Source organism: Neofelis nebulosa, chromosome 3 (assembly GCF_028018385.1).
Source record: "Neofelis nebulosa isolate mNeoNeb1 chromosome 3, mNeoNeb1.pri, whole genome shotgun sequence".
Lineage (NCBI taxonomy): Eukaryota > Metazoa > Chordata > Mammalia > Carnivora > Felidae > Neofelis > Neofelis nebulosa.
Window position 1 is genome coordinate 46,334,938 of NC_080784.1, and position 21,392 is coordinate 46,356,329.

The window sequence follows — 21,392 nt, forward strand, 5'->3', positions numbered from 1 at the left end:
ATAGGCTATCCCACCAGAAGATAATGGAGGATGTGGGAGTGACTTCGCTGTCAGCTGAAAACTGGTGCATTTGCCGCCTAGAAATAGGAGCTTCTTGGGGCTGAACGTGTTTGTTAGATTTATGGATGGATAATGGCATTTGGGAAGGCAAATGGCATGATGGCATGAATCTGGGCCACTTTGGGAAGAAAGGGTAAAAGATTCTGTCAATGAACTCTCTCACTGGGGCCAAACAGAAATGGTGCAAAAGCTGCCTTGCACACTTATCTGTATCTAAAGGCGGTAATTATCCTGACTGTAGATATGCTTACTATTAGGTGCTAAATATTTAAAATGATTGCTACTCAGGAGTGCTGATGCATAGGGGCACTTGTACCCCAATGTTTACAGCAGCACTTTCAACAATAGCCAAATTATGGAAAGAGCCTAAATGTCCATCAACTGACAAATGGATAAAGAAGTTGTGGTTTATAAACACAATGGAATACTACTTGGCAATGAGAAAGAATGAAATATGGCAATTGTAGCAATGTGGATGGAACTGGAGAATGTGATGCTAAGTGAAATAAGTCAGGGAGAGAAAGACAGATACCCTATGTTTTCACTCCTATGTGGATCCTGAGAAACTTAACAGAAGATCATGGGGGAGGGGAAGGAGAAAAAAAAAAAAAGGTTAGAGGGGTAGGGAGCCAAACCTTAAGAAACTCTGAAAAACTGAGACAATCTGAGGGTTGACGGGGGGTGGGGGATGGGCATTGAGGAGGGCACCTGTTGGGATGAGCACTGGGTGTTGCCTGGAAACCAATTTGACAATAAGTTTCATATTTAAAAAAATTCTTGCTGCTGTTTATGTTTAAGGGGCTGACTCGAGAGGCTCCCACTTGATCTTCCTAGCCACATTTTGTGGGGGGGCGGGGAGGGCGTTGAACAAAGGTGAGGATGTGGAGGTGCTGTGCTTAGGTTTTCAGTTCGAGGTGGTTTACGAAGAGTAATGAGTTCCAGAGAGAGAGGACGCCCATCTTAGGTGGGTGTTGCATGCTAAAGTCGGTGGGGATGGTGGGTCCAGGAAAGGCAAAATTATTTCTGAAAGTCCTTATATCGTAGGGATTTCTCCTGGAAACTCAAAAGTGAAAAACTTCTTTCTTCTTCTTCTCCTTCTCCTCCTCTTTCCTTCTCCTTCTTTTCCTTCTCCCCCCTCTTCCTCTTTCTCCTCTTCCTCCTCTTCCGTCTTCTTCTTTGGCATTCCTACTGGTCATCTTTTTCCTGGACCTAGGTAGAGGGTCTAGTCTGAAGGGAGATGGTGAGTGTGATGGAGTAAAGAGAGTCTACCCTGTTGACATTTTGTACATTAAATGTGTGTGTTTCACCACTTACTCTGTTGTCCCAATAAATCCAGGCAGAAAAGCCTTAGACCAAAGTATCTGCAGATAATATGAGCTCATTGAGAATTTTTTTAAGCAATGAGTGAATAAAAGTCTTTAAAAATTCTTGTCTCATGCTGTCACTCCAATATCATGGGTGATGGAATTATATAGATACATGATTTGTGGATGTGGTTGAATAGGGTGGTGTGGTTAAAGAACTATAGTGAAAGTAATTAAGTTCCCTGGAGACAAGATGTGACACCCAACAGGAATGCTTTAGCACCTCACACATATAATATTAGGTCTCCAGAAGCAATCACAGCACTGTGAATCTGAGAGTGTTGGAAATGAGATTGGATTCCCTTTGCACAAGCCATCTACCCAGCAATTTGTAGTGAATTCCAACATTATTGAACATTCTTTCGGAATCTTCCCTCTCTTATTAAAAAATGTTTCTGTGTCTAGGATTGTTGGGTCAAACAGTCCCCACTTACCTTGAAGATGGGCTGGACGGCTCAGAATGAGGTCAGAATCCCAGCGAAGCCCGGAATGGGCTGAACGTCAGCCAAGGATGTACTTAGGTCATGTTCTTAACTGCAAACCCTGACTGTCTGTTGTTTAGCTAAGGGCCAAATTACCACTTTGGTATAGGCCTCAATAAATGGCGATGAAGTGGCCTTGGATTTTGTTGACATGTTTTTAGACCAGAGACTGCATCTAGGACAGGGCATCACCTGCCATCATGCTGAATTATTACAAGCATGAGCAGCATTTACAAAACGCAGGCATCTTTCACTCTGCCTAGTTGGAGGGTAGAAGCGATCTCTGTGATGATTAGGTCCAAGAGTTATACTTCTAGTTGAAACTAGAAGCTGGCATGGCCAATGATTCCCTGTCTCTCCTGCTCCATGATAGACCCAGATACACTGGAATTACCACTAAGTGGAAGCAGGGTATAAAATAAGGTGGTAGCCGTCCCCATTATCAGGAAGAGGGGTGGTAGTGTCTGTATTGTGGATGCTTTTGCAAAGAGTTTGTTTCTGTGATGATGAAGCTGGAGAGGCAATGGCCTTATTTTCTTTGGGACACAGCTCCTTATATCTTGTTGGGATGAGGCAAGAGTGGAAGTTAGAAGCGTTATTTGGGTGCAGGGAACAGTAAAGAGGGAAGGGAAAGGAACTACTGATCATTGTGCACTGTTAGGTAGAGAAAGTCTGGCATTGGGCCAGGGAGGCATTATAAATTAGCAACAGCCTTTTGGAAGTCATGGATTTTATTCTCCTGCAACATGGAGATTCTGGTCCAATCATCCTAAATGATGCAAGACTCTTCTGTCCTTGAGACTTCTGGGGAAAAAAGTTCTAGAGCCACATGTCTATAGACTGTGTCCAGACTCGTCATTTTGCAGGTGGCCGACTGAATTCCTTAGCTAGAGAGTGGGCTGACCAGGAGGAGACCCAGCTCAGAACGGAGTTCCTTCAACCTTTTCACCCAAGTAAAGATGGAGGAGGATGGACAAGTCCTCCAGGCATGTCATGGCCCCAAACCTCTCTTAGTAAGTGTTACATGTGTGATTTTTAGTGTTTAATGTTAAAAAGTCATCCACGTTTTGCATGTTCGGTCACAACACACTTGTGTTTTAATATAAAAACAATGTTTTAAATTACCATCAGGAAAAACACAAAGGAACAAGCATGTTTCTTACTTCTTTCAATTAGAGGCAGAAACACTTTTGAGTCCAGTGTTTGGAACTCTGGGTTAGAAGGGCAGGAGGTAGCTTATCACTGCCAGTGGACAGATCCTTTTTGCTTTCTGACAGCTGCGAAAAATGGTCCAGTTTTTCACTAATTTTCAAGGTGGATCAGGGTGGTTAGCTCAGTTGAGATGTCCTGAAACCTCTTCCTCACTGAGAATGCCTGCAGATGGCACATTCAGGGTATATACCCGTGCCTGGATGGGAATCATCAGGTTTGCATGTCGCAGTTTGGCCTCCTCTGTGCACAGGAAACTGTGTTGTGTTCACCCAGGACCAGGCAGGGTGACTAGCCCATGGCCACCTAAGTCCAAGAGCAAAGGCGCTCCATACACAAAGTCCGGCATTACTCCATATGGCCTCCTTGTCCAGCCTTTTCCAGTGGCAAATACCATCTCTTAAGGAGAATCATGGAGACGAATTTCATTCCACAGTCGGTCTCAGTCCTTGACTGCCCTTGTGGTCCCCTTCTTCATGCTGTGTTTGGAGATGTTTCCAGAACTCAGAATTAAGATGCCTTAGCAAGTTCTAAAATGCTGTTGGCAATTGTCTTTTTATCTCCTGATCATGCACTTGGTTAGCGGGCTTTCAACATTCCATCTTTAAAATGGCATTGGGGTAGCCACTTCTCCACTCCCATTTTCTTGACACAGTTGAAGTATGAGATGATAGGGATCCACTTGCTGCTTGGATCTGAGTTAGGATTTTGCCCCGTTCTTCATTGCCCCATTCTCCTTGGGGTTTGGTTTCTACTTCATGTGTTTCTTCCTAGCCCTGCTGTTTCTACTAGCCTGAGGCTTTAATCTCCCCACCTAGACTGCCTTAAACAGAGTAATCTGAACAAATAGGGATCAGCCCCATATGACATGGGAGCATTCCGTTAGCTGCTGCAGTGGGTACTCCATGTACGTTCCATGTTGGGTTCTTACACTTGGGTAGATTTATCTTTAGAATGTGACCTTACCAAGTCCAAGAAGACAGCACCCGTTCATTATTGTTCCACTATTACTGACTCTAAATAAAAACTGTACAGCAGCTGCTGATGGGGGTGGGGGGATGAGAGGAGGAAGAAAATCAGACAGATCCTTCGCCAGTGCCAGTCCCCTCAGTCAATGGAAGTAGCTGGCATTGTACAGGCCATTTGTATCTCCAAAACCCAGGGCTTCTGTGCACAGCAGGGATGGCATCTTCCCCTCCTCTTCTTCTTCCTTCTCCTCCTCTTCCTTCCCCTCCTCCCCCTCCTTTCTCATCCTCCTCATTCTCCTCCCTCTTCTTCTCCTCCCCTTCCTCTCCTCCCCCTTCCTCTCCTCCCCCTTCCTCTCTTCCCCCTCCCTCTCCCCCTCCCCCTCCTTCCCCTCCTCCTCCTCCCCCTTCTTCTTCTTCTTCTTCTTCTTCTTCTTCTTCTTCTTCTTCTTCTTCTTCTCTTTATAGAAAACTTGTTGCACTGAGTGGCAAAGAGCCCACAAATAACTGAGCTGTACATTGGAAATGGATCTGATGAGGCTTTTAATAGAAGAAAATCATCATTATTTCCCAAGAGTTCACAGTCCCATAATATTTTTATTAGCAGCCTCTCTTCTAAATAAAGTTCAGTGGATTGATTTTGGTTGGGTTTTCTCATTCTAAATATCTCCTTAAATTATGACCATGGATATCGTCCCGTCATCACCATTGTTATTATTGTTATCAGCATCAGCAGCTCCATTGCTATATTTATGTCGCACTTAGAAAGCTCTTAGACACTTCAGGTATATTGTTTCATTTGTCCTCATAGCATATTTGTAAGGAAGGGAGGGGACCTATTAGAACTAAACACTGAGTACAGACTTCTCTCTGCGCTTCTGTGAGGAAACCCCCCTTTAGGGTGTGGCCAGGAGAGCCCCCCTTTGGCCAGGAGAGCCTTTTACCCCAACCTCAAGCAGAGGGGGATTGCTCTAGTCTAATTTACAGCCACCCAGAGGCTGGATACCTTTGAGGACTTGGCTCAGGGTAGAACAGAGGGTACTTACCTTGAGTGGCTGTGCAATGGGGGAAAACCCCTTGGGAGTCACAATGACCATCTAGCCCTGACTTGCCCCCTTGCCTTGCCTTGGCCCTCATTGGGTATGTGGGGCAACATCAATCATAGCATCCCCAAAGCCCCCAATCCCAAGAGTGCAGCACCATGGAACAGTGGAAAGACACTGGCATAGGAGCCAGGAGATCTGAGTTTGAATCCTGATTCAGCCATCGATTAGCTTTGTTTCTTGAGCCAACCCCTTAGTGTTTTTGAGGCTTCATTTCCTCATTTATAAAAGGAGGGATATTAATACTTCCTTTCTGGATTTTGTGAGTACTTAATATGGTAACCTATATAGAAATGCCTAGCATGATGGATGGGACATAAACGTGCAATAAATGTTAGTTCCATTCTCCCTTTAATCTTCTCTCTTGGCGAAACCTAAACTGTCTGTCCAGTACGATTTTGAGAGCTAAAAGTGAACATAGAAAACAACATTTGGATACATTAGTCATTTTAATCAGTGCCTTGTCAAAAAGCATGTATTTTCTTACCTATGTTGAATAAAAGCTAGTAATCGGTAATCAGTGGATTTTGAAGCTTGTGTTAGAAACAATGCTGGGGGTGCATCTGGGTGACTCAGTTGGTTAAGCCTCAAACTCTTGATTTCAGCTCAGGTCCTGATCTCAGGGTTGTGAGATTGAGCCCAGCATTGGGCTCTGTGCTGAGATTACTTGGGATTCTCTCCCTCTTTCTGCCCCTCCCAACCCCTTAAAAAAAAGAATACTGGACTAGAGAGCAGACAGCCTGGGCTTCATCCCCCTCCCCATCACTAGCCAGATGGAGGTCCTTGAGGAAATCACTTGGCATGTCTGGGTCTCAGTTTCCTGATCTGTAAAATGAAGAGCTTAAAATAGTTACCCGTGAGCTTTGCAGTCCTATAATTTTATAAGAACTGATTTTTAGGGAAGAGGCCAAATAATGCGTGTGACCTTTTGTTCCTCCCATTTCCTGGGTTCCTTGTGCCCTAGGAAACCCCAATGGTTGGTCTCCGGATCAGTAGCAAGGAAGCCCAGCTAATTTGGGGGTGGTACCCATGCTGTGGGCAAATTCCCCGGGAGGAAATGAACAACCTCTGGAAGGCCAGGCAGCAACCCAGACTCCACAGAGGCAGCTGATGTCTCAGACTCTGCTTCTATTTATTGGTCAACCCCAGCTTCCCTCTTCCCACCTGCCTCCCTCATCTGCTCCGAGAGTCCTGGGTCTAGACTGATGGCAGCACAGGTGGCTGTGCCCAGAAGCCCAGCTGCTTGGATCTCTCGGGGCTGGGGAAGGCTGCTGGGGGGCTGGGTGCCGGACCCCTGTCTGCTGCGTTGACCACATCTCCAGTCAAGTGCTGTCTTTGGAAGGTCTGGTGTTAGTTGCTGTGCTAATCCCTGCTGGTTATGCTTCTCAGCATAGCCTGTGTGTTCTGCAGGGTGGGAAGAGTCTTCCCAGAAGCCAAACCTCCTTGAGCATGCCTCAGTTAGGGCCCCTCCCCCCCCCAACCCTGGACTCTTGTGCTCTTTCTGCATCATCCAAAGAAGCAGGGCAAGTCTTGGAGGATGAGTGGTTGGGACATTTTCTCACACAGGCTTCCCTGCACACAAATGCACCAGGAAGAGCATAAAACACAGAGAAGACTTCCCTTTGCAGGATTCGCCCCATATGTTATTTTCTCTCTTTCACAGAGTAAAGCCCAGCTGCATTTCCAGTTTAATTCGATTACTTACAAGGGCAGCTCTGTATGCTTGGTGTTGCGAGGCTCTAATGGTGAATATGATTCTGTCTCTACTCTCCGAGGGCTGACAACTAGGGGGAGAGGTAGACAAACACACAATTAACTAGGATAACAAGGCAGACAGTCAGGAGTGCTTTTATAAAGTCACTAAATATTGTGGGAGAATAGTTCCAACTGGGAATGTCAAGTCTTTTGTCAAGTCTTCTGTTAGGAAGTAGTTCTCGATACGGACCTTAAATAATCAGTGGGGTCGCAATAAAAACAGAGTGGAGAGTGGGGAAGGGCATCTAGGATAGAGGGAATATTTCCAGGGAAGGCAGACTGGATGGGAAAGGGAATGCCAAGAGCGATTCCTTTATACAACTCGCAGCCTGTCCTGATGGTGCACGTACAGGGAGAAACCACAAAAACAACCTTCTTGCATCCCAGTGGGGGAGAAAGCAAGTGCTGCTTGGTGTGTACTCTTCCACAGGGTCCGGAAACACACAGATTCTTGACTGCACCTTCGATTTAGCTAGGGAAATAACAATGGCGGAGAGCAGGCTGTCAACGGCAGTATGAATGAAACCCTTACATGTAAATATCACTTTTTCAATCGTTTTGAAGACTCTTTATCCTTTGGAAGTAATATACGTGAAGGTGAAGCTGGAAAAAGTTGGCATCTTTCTGACTCTTTTCTAGACCGTACCCATGCCAGGCATCACTAATCGAATCAGCACACCCTTTTCCTGAGCTGAGCTTGTCCTCAGAATGCCCAGGTGTTCCAGGTGGCCCCTGCTAATTGACTGGTTGTATTACGCCAGATGAATCCTGTTTGCCATTTTTTGTTCAAAATTTTTTTAATGTTTATTTATTTTTGAGTGAGAGAGACACGGAGTGTGAGCAGGGGAGGGGCAGAGAGAGAGGGAGACACAGAATCCAAAGCAGGCTCCGGGCTCTGAGCGGTCAGCACAGAGCCTGATGTGGGGCTTGAACTCACGAATGGTGAGATCAGACCTGAGCAAAAGTTGGATGCTTAACCAGCTGAGTCACCCAGGTGCTCCTGCCATTTTTTGTTTTAAAGTATTAATGACTCACTGCTATCTTAAATACTAGGTGCATTTTTGTGAAACTCAAAGACTGTCTGAAAGCAGGGAGAAATTTTTATAACATCTAGCGCAGTGAGAGTCTCAAAATATAAATGGAGTGGCTCATGAGACCACGAGACAAGGATAAAAGTATTCTCAGTCCTTTCTCCCAACATCCCTGTGGCCAAATGGTGTAAATATGAAGTTCAAAGAGACAGAACATATGTGAGAAAGTATAATAAGGTATACATAAAAAATAACCATCGGCTTAGATCACTGGTTCTCAACCTGGATATACATCTGAATCTCTGGTTTATGGATAATGCGGATTCCTGGGCTTCATTTTAGATGAATCAGACTTTTCTGGTCTTGGAGCTTAGAAGTGATCATGTCTACAAAACACTCAGTAATTCTTCTGCAGTATACCAGAGACCAGTTCACAAACCTATGTTTTGAAGTTGAAGATTCCAACAATAGGAATGTTCTCGCCCTTGTTTGTGTCATTGGATAGTTGGCAGAAAATACCATACTCATTTGCCATGGCGGAGATACCTTATATTCCATGTTTACTCCAGGTACTGAAAGACTGTAGTCACTTGGTAAATGGAAATGAAGTCTCAATTTCCAAAGGGATTGGTCATTTGAATGAATGTGGGTCATGCTTTTTGGAGACCCGTCTTCAGGGTGTATCTGAATGGTCATGCATCTACAGTATTTGGTTTAAGAGGAATTGAGAGAGAAGAGTTGAGAGAAATTGGTTCATGTTGACCAAGAGGAGACTGTCCTGAAATTTCCGGTCAATGGTTGAGCCCCCTTGAGTTTCTGAACTCAAATACTATATATTGTGCATCTATTTGTACTGGGCATTTCACTAGGATCATACATACATTGTCTGATGCAGTCCTTCAAATAATCCTATGAAGGAGTTGTTATTGTCCCCAGAAGAGGAAACCGAGGCTCAGAAAAGTTAAATAACTTGCCTTGGGTGATGATGCAGGATGTGGATGTGAGTCTTGAACCTAAGGCTGTCTAACTCCACATCTTCTATTCTTATTTAGAACACTCCACCTGCCGTTTCCAAGAAATATTCTGTTCTCTGAGATTGCTGGAGCCCAAACCATCATCAATGATGCAAACCTGAAGTCAGAGCTGAGAAGGGCCCCTGATACACACACCAGTAGTGGTCTGTAAGACTCTGATGTTCTCACCGGCTTGATCAAAACCCACTGCTTATTACTGGCTCTTTTATTTGTCTATGTTTGTATAAATACTGTTTGTAAACTGTACTAAGATTGTTCTTATACCCGAACTTTGTATTTTTGAAAAGATACAAGGCTACAGACTATTATTTTCCTAAAAACAAAAACAGCAATGTGATTCTTACATATGTGGAACATACATAACTCAGATCCCCTACATTTGAGACTTACAGAAAGGAAGTATAGGGATTGGGGCCTCACTTGTTGACCTGGTGGGAGGGGGGTGGGCTAGGATAGGGCCACCCCCAATGTCTCCATCCAGGTGAGAGCACAAGACACCGGGGGGGGGGTGGCAAGTTGCTTTAGGGCCCCCCAGGGAAGCCAGCCTCTGAGCCAGAACTCAAATCCCCTATGTTTCATGGAACAACCTGGATGTTCCTCCCATAAGTGCACGTGGAGAGGACTGGCCCAGCACCCACTGCACTGACTGACCACCCGGCACGAAACAGTGGTCACAAGGCTTGGTTTCCAGGTAGCTCTTTTATCTTGGGCAAGTCATTTTACTCCTCTGGTCCTCAGTTTCCATGCAAATCTGTGCATAAAGGTCTCTCCTGGATCTAAAGGGTCAGGATTCTGTAAAAAACATCAGCCATGGAGCTGGCAAAGAGATTGATGGGGACTTGTCAGGGGCATCATTGTCGCTGTCCTCACTAGTTGAGGGTGGGCAGAGGCTGGACGACCCTGTAGACCAGTGACCCGAGGTTTCTCCTGTCCCCCTGACCTCATTGGTCTGCCTCCTTCTTGGGCCCAAAGTTGTCAGACTCTTCTCTCCTTGGGAGACAGTCATAGTGGGTTCTAGCTCTATGTTCTTTGATGTTTCCTGTCAGAGTGACTTGAAATCCCAGATCTTCAAGTAGCCCCTTCACGCATAGATAGCTTTTCTTTTCTTGGAAATGCTGATCCTCCATTGACACCCCACCCCTGCAGTGGAGTAGAGCTGCCTGGGCCACTTCCATGACAGCAGGTCTACACGAAGTCACAGGGATTTGAAGCTGAAGGGACTTTCTCGAGCGTTGACTCCAACTCTTTTATTTCCTAGATGAGAATAAAAGGCCCCAAGAGGGAAGTGACTCCGCAACTCAAAGCCTCCCTGTTAGTGAAGGAATTGACGCCATGTTTTCAAATTTAGACCCCGAGTATAGTAATAAAACTGACCCCATGGAACTGCTGTGAAGGCATTTGCACAAGATAATGCCTACGAAGGGCTCAAGTGTAGTTCTTGGCATGGAGAACCATTGGACACAGCTGTTCCCTCCCTTCCTAGAACTCAAATCCCCTGCTCCTCACCATGCTCACGTTCTCATAGAAGTCCTGTAAGTTAGGACGGGCAGATTTTATTATTCCTTTACTCCCCAGCACACCAAGGCATGCAGAAGCAAACCGAGCTGCCCACGTTTGATTACTGCCTTAGGGGTGCCATCTGACTTGAGTCATGTTCTGTACTCAAAGAATGTTTGGGGTTGCTGCCCACTAGAACCCATCCCTCCTGACTCTTAATCCAGTGCTCTTTCCATTATACCGAGTGGATGGACGCGTGGGTGGGGACAAGCTACTTTGAAATGCTAGGAATACCAGCATGGTGACAGATGTATAAGAACACATGGGGCCACAATCCCTGTATATCTTAAGTCTGCCAGTGTGATTTTATTATCAAGCATTTATCAAGAGCTCCTATGTGCCAGGAGCTCTGCTTACTGCTGAGATGAATATAAAAATGAAGAAGATACAGACCCTGCCCTCAAGGAGCACTTAATTTGATAAGAGAGACAGACTGAGACATACATAATTCAAATGTGAGGCAGATGGTAATCACTGACTACTTTAGACTTAAGGAAAGGAAGTATAGGGGTTGGGGCCTCACTTGTTGACCTGGTGGGAAGGGGGTGGGCTAGGATAGGGCCACCCCCAAATGTCTCCATCCAGGTGAGAGCACAAGACACCTTGGGGGGGTGGGGCAGAGGAAAAGTGCTTTAGGGCCTCCCAGGGAAGCCAGCCTCTGAGCTCTTTGGCCCTGATGCCCAGTGACCCACGCTGGGCCACTGTCTGGTTCCAAGACTTGTTTCTTTTGCAGTTTTGCAAAATGGGAGAACATCCCCTTTCTTGCTCTGAGCCCTGTGGGGACTGGAGTGTTCACTTGTCTAGACGTCTGTTTTTGAAAAGGACTGCCTTCAAGCCGCAGAGGGCTCAGAAGCCGCACCCCACACGGAGACCAAGAAAACGCCATCCTTTTTCTCTCTTGTCCCTGTTTCCAAGACCGGAGGAGGAGGGTGAGAGGCTGGGCGGGGACAGTGGGGGCGGGGAGTGATGGCGAGGGGACTTGTAGGTCAGCGCTTGACAAGGGGAGCGGGGTCACTCCGGGAAAATACGGCCTTGCTCTCCCCTGGCAGATTCCCAGAGAAGCTCTAACTGTTCCCCACCTGTCCCGAGCTCCCCCGCCCCGCAGCGCTGCTGTCCCCTGCTTGCACGGAGCAGGGAGGCGATGATGAATTTCCCCCGAACGGCATTACAGACAGTCATAAATAATGCTTTGCTCTTTGGTGACGGCACTTTCCATTAGAGCTGCCTGTGCTGGGCCGTTGCTACCCCCAGTCTTCTGCCGGGGACTTGCAGTAAAATTTATCAGCGTGCTTTCTGCACCTAATAAATCATCCCCTCCGGGAGCCATCTGGCAGATAAGGCCGCGAGAACCCACATGCTCTGCAGAGGCGGAGTCGGAGTGAGAGCCGCCCTCGCTGGGGCCCCCGGGCCCTGTTGAGGGGGGACTTTCTCCCCATCAGTCCGGGCCTGTCACACTCCCTCTGGCTTTTCTCATCAGACTCAGGATGGGGGCCCTGGCTTTGGCGGCTGTTCCCGACTCACAGAACGGGTTCGTCCCACCCTGGGGACAGGCCTGAAAACCATATCCTTTTCCTGTTCTCTCCCCACCTCTCCCCGCATCAGGTGTACGGAAGGTCCTGGGGTCTGACAGCGGGCAAGAGCAGGGGTGTCCCAGGGCAAGACATATGCTGTGATGGGCATGACTGTTGCTTAACTGAATCCTCCCCGGCGTCCTCCAGCCACTTGGGTATTGGCCAACATGGAAATTATCTCGTAGTGATAAGAAACTTCCTGCCTGGATGAAAGACATCTAGGAGCACCGCCTTGAAATTCAGGGTGAAGCCTCACACGGCCATCCCCACTTTCTCCGAGCAGCAACTACCATGCTTTTAGAGTTTTCTTTCCAGTGTGGATTACTTTCCATTAATATACATTAGGGGACATACTCCAGTGCACTGGACATAGAGAAAGCAGCGCACAGATTAATGACCGTGGCCCTTTCCCTAACACACTTACAGTTTGGTTGGCGACACTGTTTTAAAGCCAGTCTCAGGCACAGCTGGGGCAGTGTCCACGTAGGGAGTCGCAGCACCCGCATGACGCGATCGTGGTGGCGAGGAAGGAGAGAGTGCCCAGCTCTCCAATTTTGCAGTCCTTGTGCCCGGCGTGGTGCCTGGGTCACCGCAAGCCCGTGGTCCCTGGGTGTCCAACATGCTGAATGGGATGTGGCAGTGGGCACCGTACCTGACACAGCCAACAAGACAAAGTAGAATATGAGAATGAGATGATAAATAGGAGAATGGAAATAGCTTTATCATCCCCGGCTTCCCGCAGAACGTGAACCCTGTTCCTTAGGGTTCCCTAGACCATCTCGGAGCCAAATCCTGTCCTAAGCATGATAGAACCTGTGTTCATGGCTCAGCTCTGCCGCTGGCTGCCTCGGCTTGATCAAGGGGCTCCCCGGGCTTTGGTGTTCTCCTTTGTAAAGTAATACGAAAAGCCGGGGTCATTTTGGGGGCACAATTTTTAATATTGTTCCTGGTAGAAGATTTTCTAATTTTGCCTTTGCTGATGCCTGCTTTTTTTTTTTTTTTGAAAGACGGAAGGTTGAATGGGTAAACGTAGTGAGAACTCCTGTCTTTTCCCGCCCTCTTTTCCCACTTTCTGGCTGAGATAGTCTCAGTGTGGGGACCCCAGGTGGCTAGAGCCTGAGTTCCCTGAATTCTTCCTGGAGCCTCGTTCTGCAGGAAGACACCTATCACGCCCTCCTCTGATCGATGTGGACGTATCCCGGGCAAACATTACATGGAGTGTCCCAAAGATGCTTAGCTTAGCTATGCATTTAATTTGGTGGTAATTGAAATTTGCCAACAAAGATTTGCATGTAATCTGTGATTTCATTTTTCAATTAAAATTGCTTTCTTCCTGTGGATGGGAAGTGTTTGGCTCTTTTCTCTTTCACAGCACTTTGCAAACATGAATCTCCCACTCCCTCGGGGGCTAGAGAGAGGGGAACGGTGTGGGACAAGGAGGTGTAAGCTGAGGCCAAGAGGCATGCTCCCGCAGGATGGCAGGGCCACTCAGGAGAGGTGCTGGAGGCTGGGCTGATGACAGGCAAGGTGCGGGCATGGCTCCTTTGTTTCTGCTGAGTTTGGCAAAGAAGCTCCAGCCAGAACTTTCTGGAAGCTCAGTTTTTGGAGGGCAGGCAGGGTTTGGGAAGCAGAAGATTTAGAGAGGTGGGAAGAGCCAACCAGTTTTCCCTGGCCGAGGCAAGCAAGCAGCAAGAAGCCGGAGGAAGACACTAGGCCCAGGTACTGGGAGGCAGGAGGGCGGCCGATCTGAAGATCTTCTCTACGGGAGGAGCATGGCCTTCAATAAAGGCAAAAAGCGACCCAGCTCACTGGAGAAGAGAAGTGAGAGGGTAGTGTGTTCTAAGGGTGGCGGGAGAAGTGAGACAAACACAAGAAGCAGAGCCTTGGAGAGCCCCTAAGCCAGTGAGGAGCCTGCAGGATGTGGATTCTGATGAACCAGCTCCCAGGTATGGATTTTTCCTTTGCTGGGTCTGCGGCCTTGGACCAGTACTTACTTTCTGGGGGTTCTGGTTTCCTCAACTATTTCCTGTGTATAAAAGTAATACCTACCTGAATAGGGGCTGGGAGAAGCAGGCTGTTGATCTGTGAGGGTTGTCCCAAGGTCAGGGGCTCCGTCTTCATACCCTTCATATGCCCAGAGCCTAGCACGGTGCCTGGCACATAGCAAGAGTTTAGTAAAACCCGTCAAAATGGACAAATTGGTCAAATGAGATGATGTGAGTGGAAGAGCGTTTTGTAGATTCTAATAGCCCATTTTTGGTACTCGTTTGGCCTTATTAGTTGTGAAAATGAGATCAGGTATTTGACTCAAGGCTGGGCTGACTCTGGGCTGAGCCCCGGATGGAGAAGGTTCAGGACAGAGGTCCTGGTTTGTGACTCAGGGAGGCTTCTGTGGGGGCCCGGACTGCTGGCAGCAATTTGTTTTTCCAGACCCAGGCCCCCCCCGTGGGACCCAGCCGGGGGGTAACTTCTAGGTCCATGGTCAGTATGCGTCAGATTGGCAATTGCACCATGGTGGGACAGGCATTGAGAGTTTGGCACAAAAGGGGCTGGGGACAATATCTATGAGAGGGACGGTCTGGTTCCCGCAGCCAGGCTGGAGATGGGATTAAGAACCATTTTCGGAATTAGTAGTAATTCTGGCTTCAGCAGAAGGCACACAGCTTTGGGCAGAGCAGGGGTCCTTCTCTCGGCCCGGGCAAGTCATTTTTGGTCTGGTTTCTCTCAGGTAGAGATAATCCCTTCTATCTGGCCAGACAGCTGAACCATTTTCTTTCCTTTCCTTCCTTCCTTCCTTCCTTCCTTCCTTCCTTCCTTCCTTCCTTCCTTCCTTCCTTCCTTCCTTCCTTCCTTCCTTCCTTTCTTTTTCTTTCTTTCTTTCTTTCTCTCTCTCTCTCTCTCTCTCTTTCTCTCTCTCTCTCTCTCTCTCTTTCTTTCTTTCTTTCTTTCTTTCTTTCTTTCTTTCTTTCTTTCTTTCTTTCTTTCTTTCTTTCTTTTCAGTAATAAATCTGCCAACCCGCAGGGCTCAAGCCAAGGGCTTTGCTTGCTGCATCTACACAGAGGTCTCATAAAAATAGTGTGAAATGAAAGAGAAAAATGCATATTTCACACTTTGTCTGCCCTGGGTTATGGTGATTCTCAACTCATCCTTGTTACAAACAGCCGACCTTCCCACAGAGTTCAAGTACCTTCTGTTGGCCTGAAGAACGGTATCCCCGTCTCCCTCCCCCGCTGTCCCTCCCCGCTGCCTCGAACACACACAGCTTGCCTGAGTGGAAGCAGGGCTGTGTGCAAGCATACTGTGCTGGTTCAGTGCTTTCCAGGAGGGAGGGGGGCGGACACAGCCCCCAGTGTGCAGTTAATGCATGTATACGCACAGGCACACTGCAGACAAATGCATCCACCCTCTTCCACACCCCGCCTTGTGTCAATTCTGACATTTACTCACTTTCCCTAGGTGTATTATGTAAAATATATGAATACAGGTTTTCCTTCTAGTGAAGGCTGCTCTGTGCTCCTTACAGGTAAGTTTTAACCATGACCTGGTCTCTAATGTTAGCTTGCTTGGCGTTCAGTAGAAACGAACTTTTACCTGCTTCCGTTCTCCTGTAGAGAAGTCCTACAGAGGCCCATTGGCACATCCATCCAAATGGTCACTTTAGACTTCCCAAACATGCCATGTGTGTTCCCACCTCCTGGCCTTTACCCCAATTTCCCTGCATCAATTCTGCTTCTCTCTCTATTCTGCCTGGCTGAGTCCTATCTACCTTCAAAGCTCACCTCCTCCTTGAAGCCTTCCTGGCTCATCCAGCCTATAGCGCTCTCTCTTTGCCTGAGACATGGTCAGCACTTACAGCCAATATCACTGTCTCCGTTGGTCATCAATTACGCACTGCTGTTTAGACTTTTTCTGAAAAGCCATTGTCATTTTCTTATTTAACCATGGTTTTCTCATGTAACGTTTCTTATTCCCCTGTTAGACAATAGTGTCTTTTTTTAAAATTAAAACGATTTTTTAATGTTTATGTATTTTTGAGAGAGAGAGACACACACACAGAGTGTGAGGAGAGGAGGAAAGAGAGAGAGGGAAACACAGAATACGAAATAGGCTCCAGACTCTGAGCTGTCAGCACAGAGCCTGACATGGGGCTTGAACCCGTGGAATGTGAGATCATTACCTGAGCCAAAGTTGGATGCTTAACCAACTGAGCCACCCAGGTGCCCCTATTTCTTTTTTTTTTTTTTTAAGTTTATTTATTTATTTTGAGAGAGAGAGAGAGAGAGAGAGAGACAGCACGAGTGGGGGAGGGGCAGAGAGCAAAGGAGTGAGAGAGATTCCCAAGCAGCTCCATGCTGCCAGCGCAGAGCTGGATGCGGGGCTCGAACCCATGAAGCCGTGAGACCATGACCTGAGCTGCAACCAAGAGTCAGACCTTTACCTGACTGAGTCACCCAGGCGCCCCTACATATATTTCTATCCTCTTCAGTGCCAAAAATATAACAGGTGCTTAGTAAATGCTTGTCTGAACAGTGAATGACTGAATGGAAATTCCCATGTGGGGTGTGCATTTGGCTCTGGTGTTGTGGTTTTGCCTTTCTTGATTGGAGGAGTCAGTCAAGACAGTTCACGCCTCCAAGGGAGAGAGAGTCTTGACTTGTGTGGACCCTGCCCGTTCAACGTTTCCTGTTGTTGGGCTGGTGCTGGATATCAGGGAGATGCTCCTGTGCTCTCTGCATAGACCCTGAGACCCCCTGGTCTATGATCATATAGACTGTTGGGATTTTTATGGTAGTGAGAACAACGAGAGCCTCGCACCGTGGCCCCTGTCCCTCCATACCTTCCTTGTGCCTTTTGATGTCCCTGTGTGCTCTCCGCACGTAGTCTGTATTTAATTTAGAGCAGGGAACTACTAATTCAATTTTCTTTCCTGTATGTTGAGCGCCTGCCACCGCCCGCCATCTTGCTATGTCTTTGCTTTGTGCTTCCCACCTCAAGGCCACTTTACGAATTTGTTTGATTTGTGGCTGTGGTTTGTAGCTGTCACTGATTTCTTTGTTGTCGCTGCTGCTGCTGCTACTGTTTCCTTGAAGCTCGATTTTCAGCTGAGTGTTTGAGTAGTAAATATGGTTTACACCAACTCTGTTGGAAATAATGGCATTTATGTGCTGAAGTTATTTCCAAAACCTAGGATATGTGTATACAAATAGATCCACGGCAGGGCCCCTAGACTGGGGAGAACAGACTCAATAAAGCCTTTGCGATAGAGTATAAACAGGTGTCTGAGACTAGGGCTAGGCCAGGCGGTTCAGAACAAAACTACCTCCCTCCCCTGCTGTGGGCTTTAAATTGAAGCCGTACCATAAATACCTTGCTTAGCGTTGGGGGATGTAGGAGATATTTTTGTGATCATATTTATCTGCTAAATGTTTGCTTACATTCTTTTGTGCATCTCACATGAACCCCGTCACTTTTCTATTCACTCACCCTCAGTGGTTTTAAACCTGAATTACCCTGGATCCTGGTATGGCAAAAAAAAAAAAAAAAAAAAAAAAAAAAAAAAGCCAAGAAATAACTATGGGGTTGGCCTATCAAATCGACTGCCCTCTCTGCCTCCAAATGGCTGCCAGTTTGAGGGGATCTTCAGCATATTGGGTAACTCTAAGTAACCATTCTGAGCAAAGCCTCTTCAGCCCCGTCTTGTAGCTCCACGAATCCCAACCGTGGGCAGGACATAGAGGCTGGAACTCTCAGAGGGGAAAACCAGGCTGCTCTTCACAGGTGTGGCTCTGGCCTCCGAACTGGGATGGTGTGATGGCCAGATTCTCGACCTCCCTCTCTGCCCTCGTCTCTGGGAACGACCCCGGTCCCCACATCTGATACATATCTGAGAGTGGAGGCTGCACCTGGACCCTAGGGGAAGGTCACGTCCACCTCCAGGTCAGGAGCGATTTCAGAGGCTTCTTGGCTCCCTGTGCCGGAGGCCTTGTGACAAAGGCATAGGAAGGGTGTTTCGATTGTTCTCCAACTTGTAAATGCCAAGCAGAAATCTTGTTGCAGTTCCTAAATGCCACATTTCGGCGTGTTTATTGTTTCCCCCCCTAACGGGGAAAGATGGTGAATGGACTAATAATTCAGGAGCCGAGAACATGTTTATTTGATTTTTAGAGCTTTAGCAAATACAGTGTGTACAAAACCCGGTGCCAACAGCATGCATAATTCCTCCAGGAATGGGGCTGATAGAAACACAAAGCTTGCATGCTTCAAAACTGTAACCAATATTTACACATCCGAGTGACTAATTCTCTACTCCGAGCAGGAGAACAATAGGCATAATCGTCAGGTACATTAATGCGGAGCGTGCTCTTCGGCTGGCTTGGATATTTGACACATAAACAAAGTTGGGGGGGGGTTGCCGTGGGGGGGAGAAGTGGAGGCTTTTTATCTACCTGTGCAACCATACACCAAACAGCAGGTTACAAACGCACTTGGAAAATGCTGACCCAAAGCCGTTCTTGTACCTCACATGCAGGATTGGCACCTGATTTGCAACGCTGCGGGAGTTCTGGAGCTGACCTCATTAGCGGCGCGTTTCCTGGCTTGTTAGCATCATATTTGTATAATTTACAGCACCTTCGTTTTTATGGAATGTGTTTCTTGTAGAGTGTAATGGCAGCAATATATTTAACCTATCGTATTTAGGAATGCTTTTGCTGGAGGCAGCCTGCAGATATAAAGGGGACATTTTCTCCTTTCCTGCGTGGGCCTTTTTTTTCTTCCCCATTTTGGCTCATGCGGTGGCCACATGTCTGTGTGTGTGTTTGCATGTGTGTGCATGCGGATGCATGTATAAATATCTGTGTGCAAATGCCTGGAAGACATAAAAGGGTCCTGGAGGTGTGGCTCTTCCTCCTGAGGATTGTCTTTGCTCCCTGGCCATCTCTAAGGCATGGCTGTGGGCTGGGTGGCCTTTGGAGGCCGAATGCCTCGCTTTGGGAGGACGGATTTACAAAACGGAGTAGGGAGCCCAGGTAGATTAGATACTGGGGAATGATAGTTTTAGGAGGGGGCGCGGTGCAAGGGCTATGAAGATGCTCAGAAGGAAGGCGGCACGCCAAGGGGAGTATTTGAGTCTCTGTGACCTCTTAGGTGTTTTTGCATAAAACAATAGGCTGTAAAATGGAAAACATATGCCACCCAATAACAGATCTTGCCCCAGATGATTTCTCAGGAAAAAAATAGAGCATATGGACAGAGATGCCTATATCCTTCTCTTTCCTGACCGGTGTAAAAAAAGATAGACATGGTTGGGAGTCAATGTTTGCAAAGGGGAGAAGGTCTTAATCTGGGGGTCTCTCAGGGAAATCTGGGGCCAGGAGCCAGGAGATCGGAACCCTAGTCCCGGCCTGCCGCTCCCCGTGGCTGCACGACCTCGGGCCAATTGCTTCCCTGTCTCGGGCAATCCTTCTCACCCACAAATGGAGGGGTGGCCCTGGCTCGTCTCTCTCTGGAAGTGCCGTTTCTAGTGCCCCCAGTCCCTTCTCTGTTCTGTTCCCGAAGGCAGATAAAGACGGAAGGCGGGGGGTTCCCATCAACCAAATCGTCCGAGCTGAGCTGTGTTCTTGAGGGCGACCTGCAGTGACCCGGAAGAGACGAACACAGCTCTCCAGGAACTGTCAGTGTGTCTTAGTTACATCTTCTGACAGGGGGCAAAGAGGGCGAGTAGACTAATAATTCAGAAACCAAGGACATGGTAGGGTGAGTTTTAGAGCTCCGGTAAAAACTGGCGCCGGAGAGCTGCGTATTTCCTTCCTGTAATCACTTCTCGGCCTCAAGGAGACACTCACCTCAGGGGCGAGATAAAGAGGTAGGCCCTGGACTTTGTCAACCCATGGTAGAATGATAAGATATTAAGTAAATCAATTAAAAAGACCCGAGGCACAAAGACAAAGTGTATCCAACTGGCTAGTCAGGTGAGGGTCCTTTGTATTTCCCTCTCCCCACTCACGACCTCTCCGCTTTTGAAATTTCAGAAATTTTTCTGCTGCTGCTCTCTTCTCCAATGGCTCTCTATACCCTCTTTTCCCCGACTTCAGAGGGTTTGGGTTCTCGATTTTACTTCATAGATATGTCCCTGAACTACTGGGGTGGCTAGATTCTGTGGTAATAATTCAGAATGCTAGCGGCATTTATAGCCAAAATTCGAATGTGAGTTTTCGTTCAAAGGTTAAATGCAACACGGCTACTGGCTAATTTGAAAGTACCTAGCGGCAAATTCTTTGGTAAAGAAGTATGATTGTTTTGTGAAACCCCGTTTTAACCGAATCCTTGAAATATTTACTGAGCATCCATTAAGTGCTGGGGACTCAAACCAAAAATGGTATAAAATTCCTGCCTTCAAGAAGCTCTTATTCTAACTTTCTAATTGGGATTTGCCTGTATTTTGTACGCACATATTAACACACATAATAAAATGTAGACGGCTTCGGCATCCGGTGTCCACTAATTAGGTTGGCTTCAAAACTCTGCAAAAACTAGACCATTATTATAAATGTTTACTCCAAAACTCTTTATTAGTCCCACTTGACTGATTTGGTAATTGGTTGTCTAATGTGATGACAGAAAGGCGGTTGTGAACCTGGACCCAGTTTAGCAGAGCAGATGTGTGGTTGCAAAATGCTTCCCTTCTCGTAAAATAGGGCCCATGTCTTTTCCTTCTCTCTGTGGCCAATTCCATCACATTGCCCTAAATCATCCCATTATTTCTCACCTTCTTGTGACGTAGTACTATGACTTCTACTCCTGAGAGACTAAGAGCGTGAGCAGGGGAGGGGCAGAGAGAGACAGAGACACCAAATCCGAAGCAGGGTCCAGGGTCCAAGCTGTCAGTACAGAGCCCGACGCGGGGCTCGAACTCATGAGCTGTGAGATCATGACCTGAGCCGAAGTCGGACGGCCGACCAACTGAGCCACCCAGGCGCCCCCAAATCTCTTCCACTTTAAAAAATGCTGCCCCTGCCATAATCTCTGGATTAGCTATCTCGTCCCTGCCCTTTTCAGCCCCACTTCCTGAACAACTATGCTATACGCATCGCTTCTGTTCCCTCTCAGTTTACTTGGGCATGGCTTCTGCTCTCTTCCATGCCCTCAGAGCTTCTCCCCAAGTCACCAGTGAGCTCCAAGCCATGAACTCAAATAGATGCTAATCTGTGTGCTCCCTCCCAGCACTGACCACTCTCTTCCGGAGCACCCCATTCTCCTGG

At 47.3% G+C, this 21,392-nt stretch overlaps 1 long non-coding RNA gene across 2 annotated transcripts in view; it reads left to right on the top strand.

Moving 5' to 3' along the window:
• LOC131506756 (uncharacterized) overlaps positions 1 to 21,392 on the top strand; it is a 52,806-nt gene that overhangs the window by 24,924 nt on the left and 6,490 nt on the right. Inside the window, exon 4 of one of the 2 annotated variants that reach the window (XR_009259127.1) lies at positions 9,022 to 13,469. The exons of the other annotated variant lie outside the window; for it this stretch is intronic. This is a non-coding gene — a long non-coding RNA (uncharacterized LOC131506756). Of the gene's footprint in view, positions 1 to 9,021; positions 13,470 to 21,392 lie in introns of those variants that run through there. 2 annotated transcript variants of the gene reach the window in all.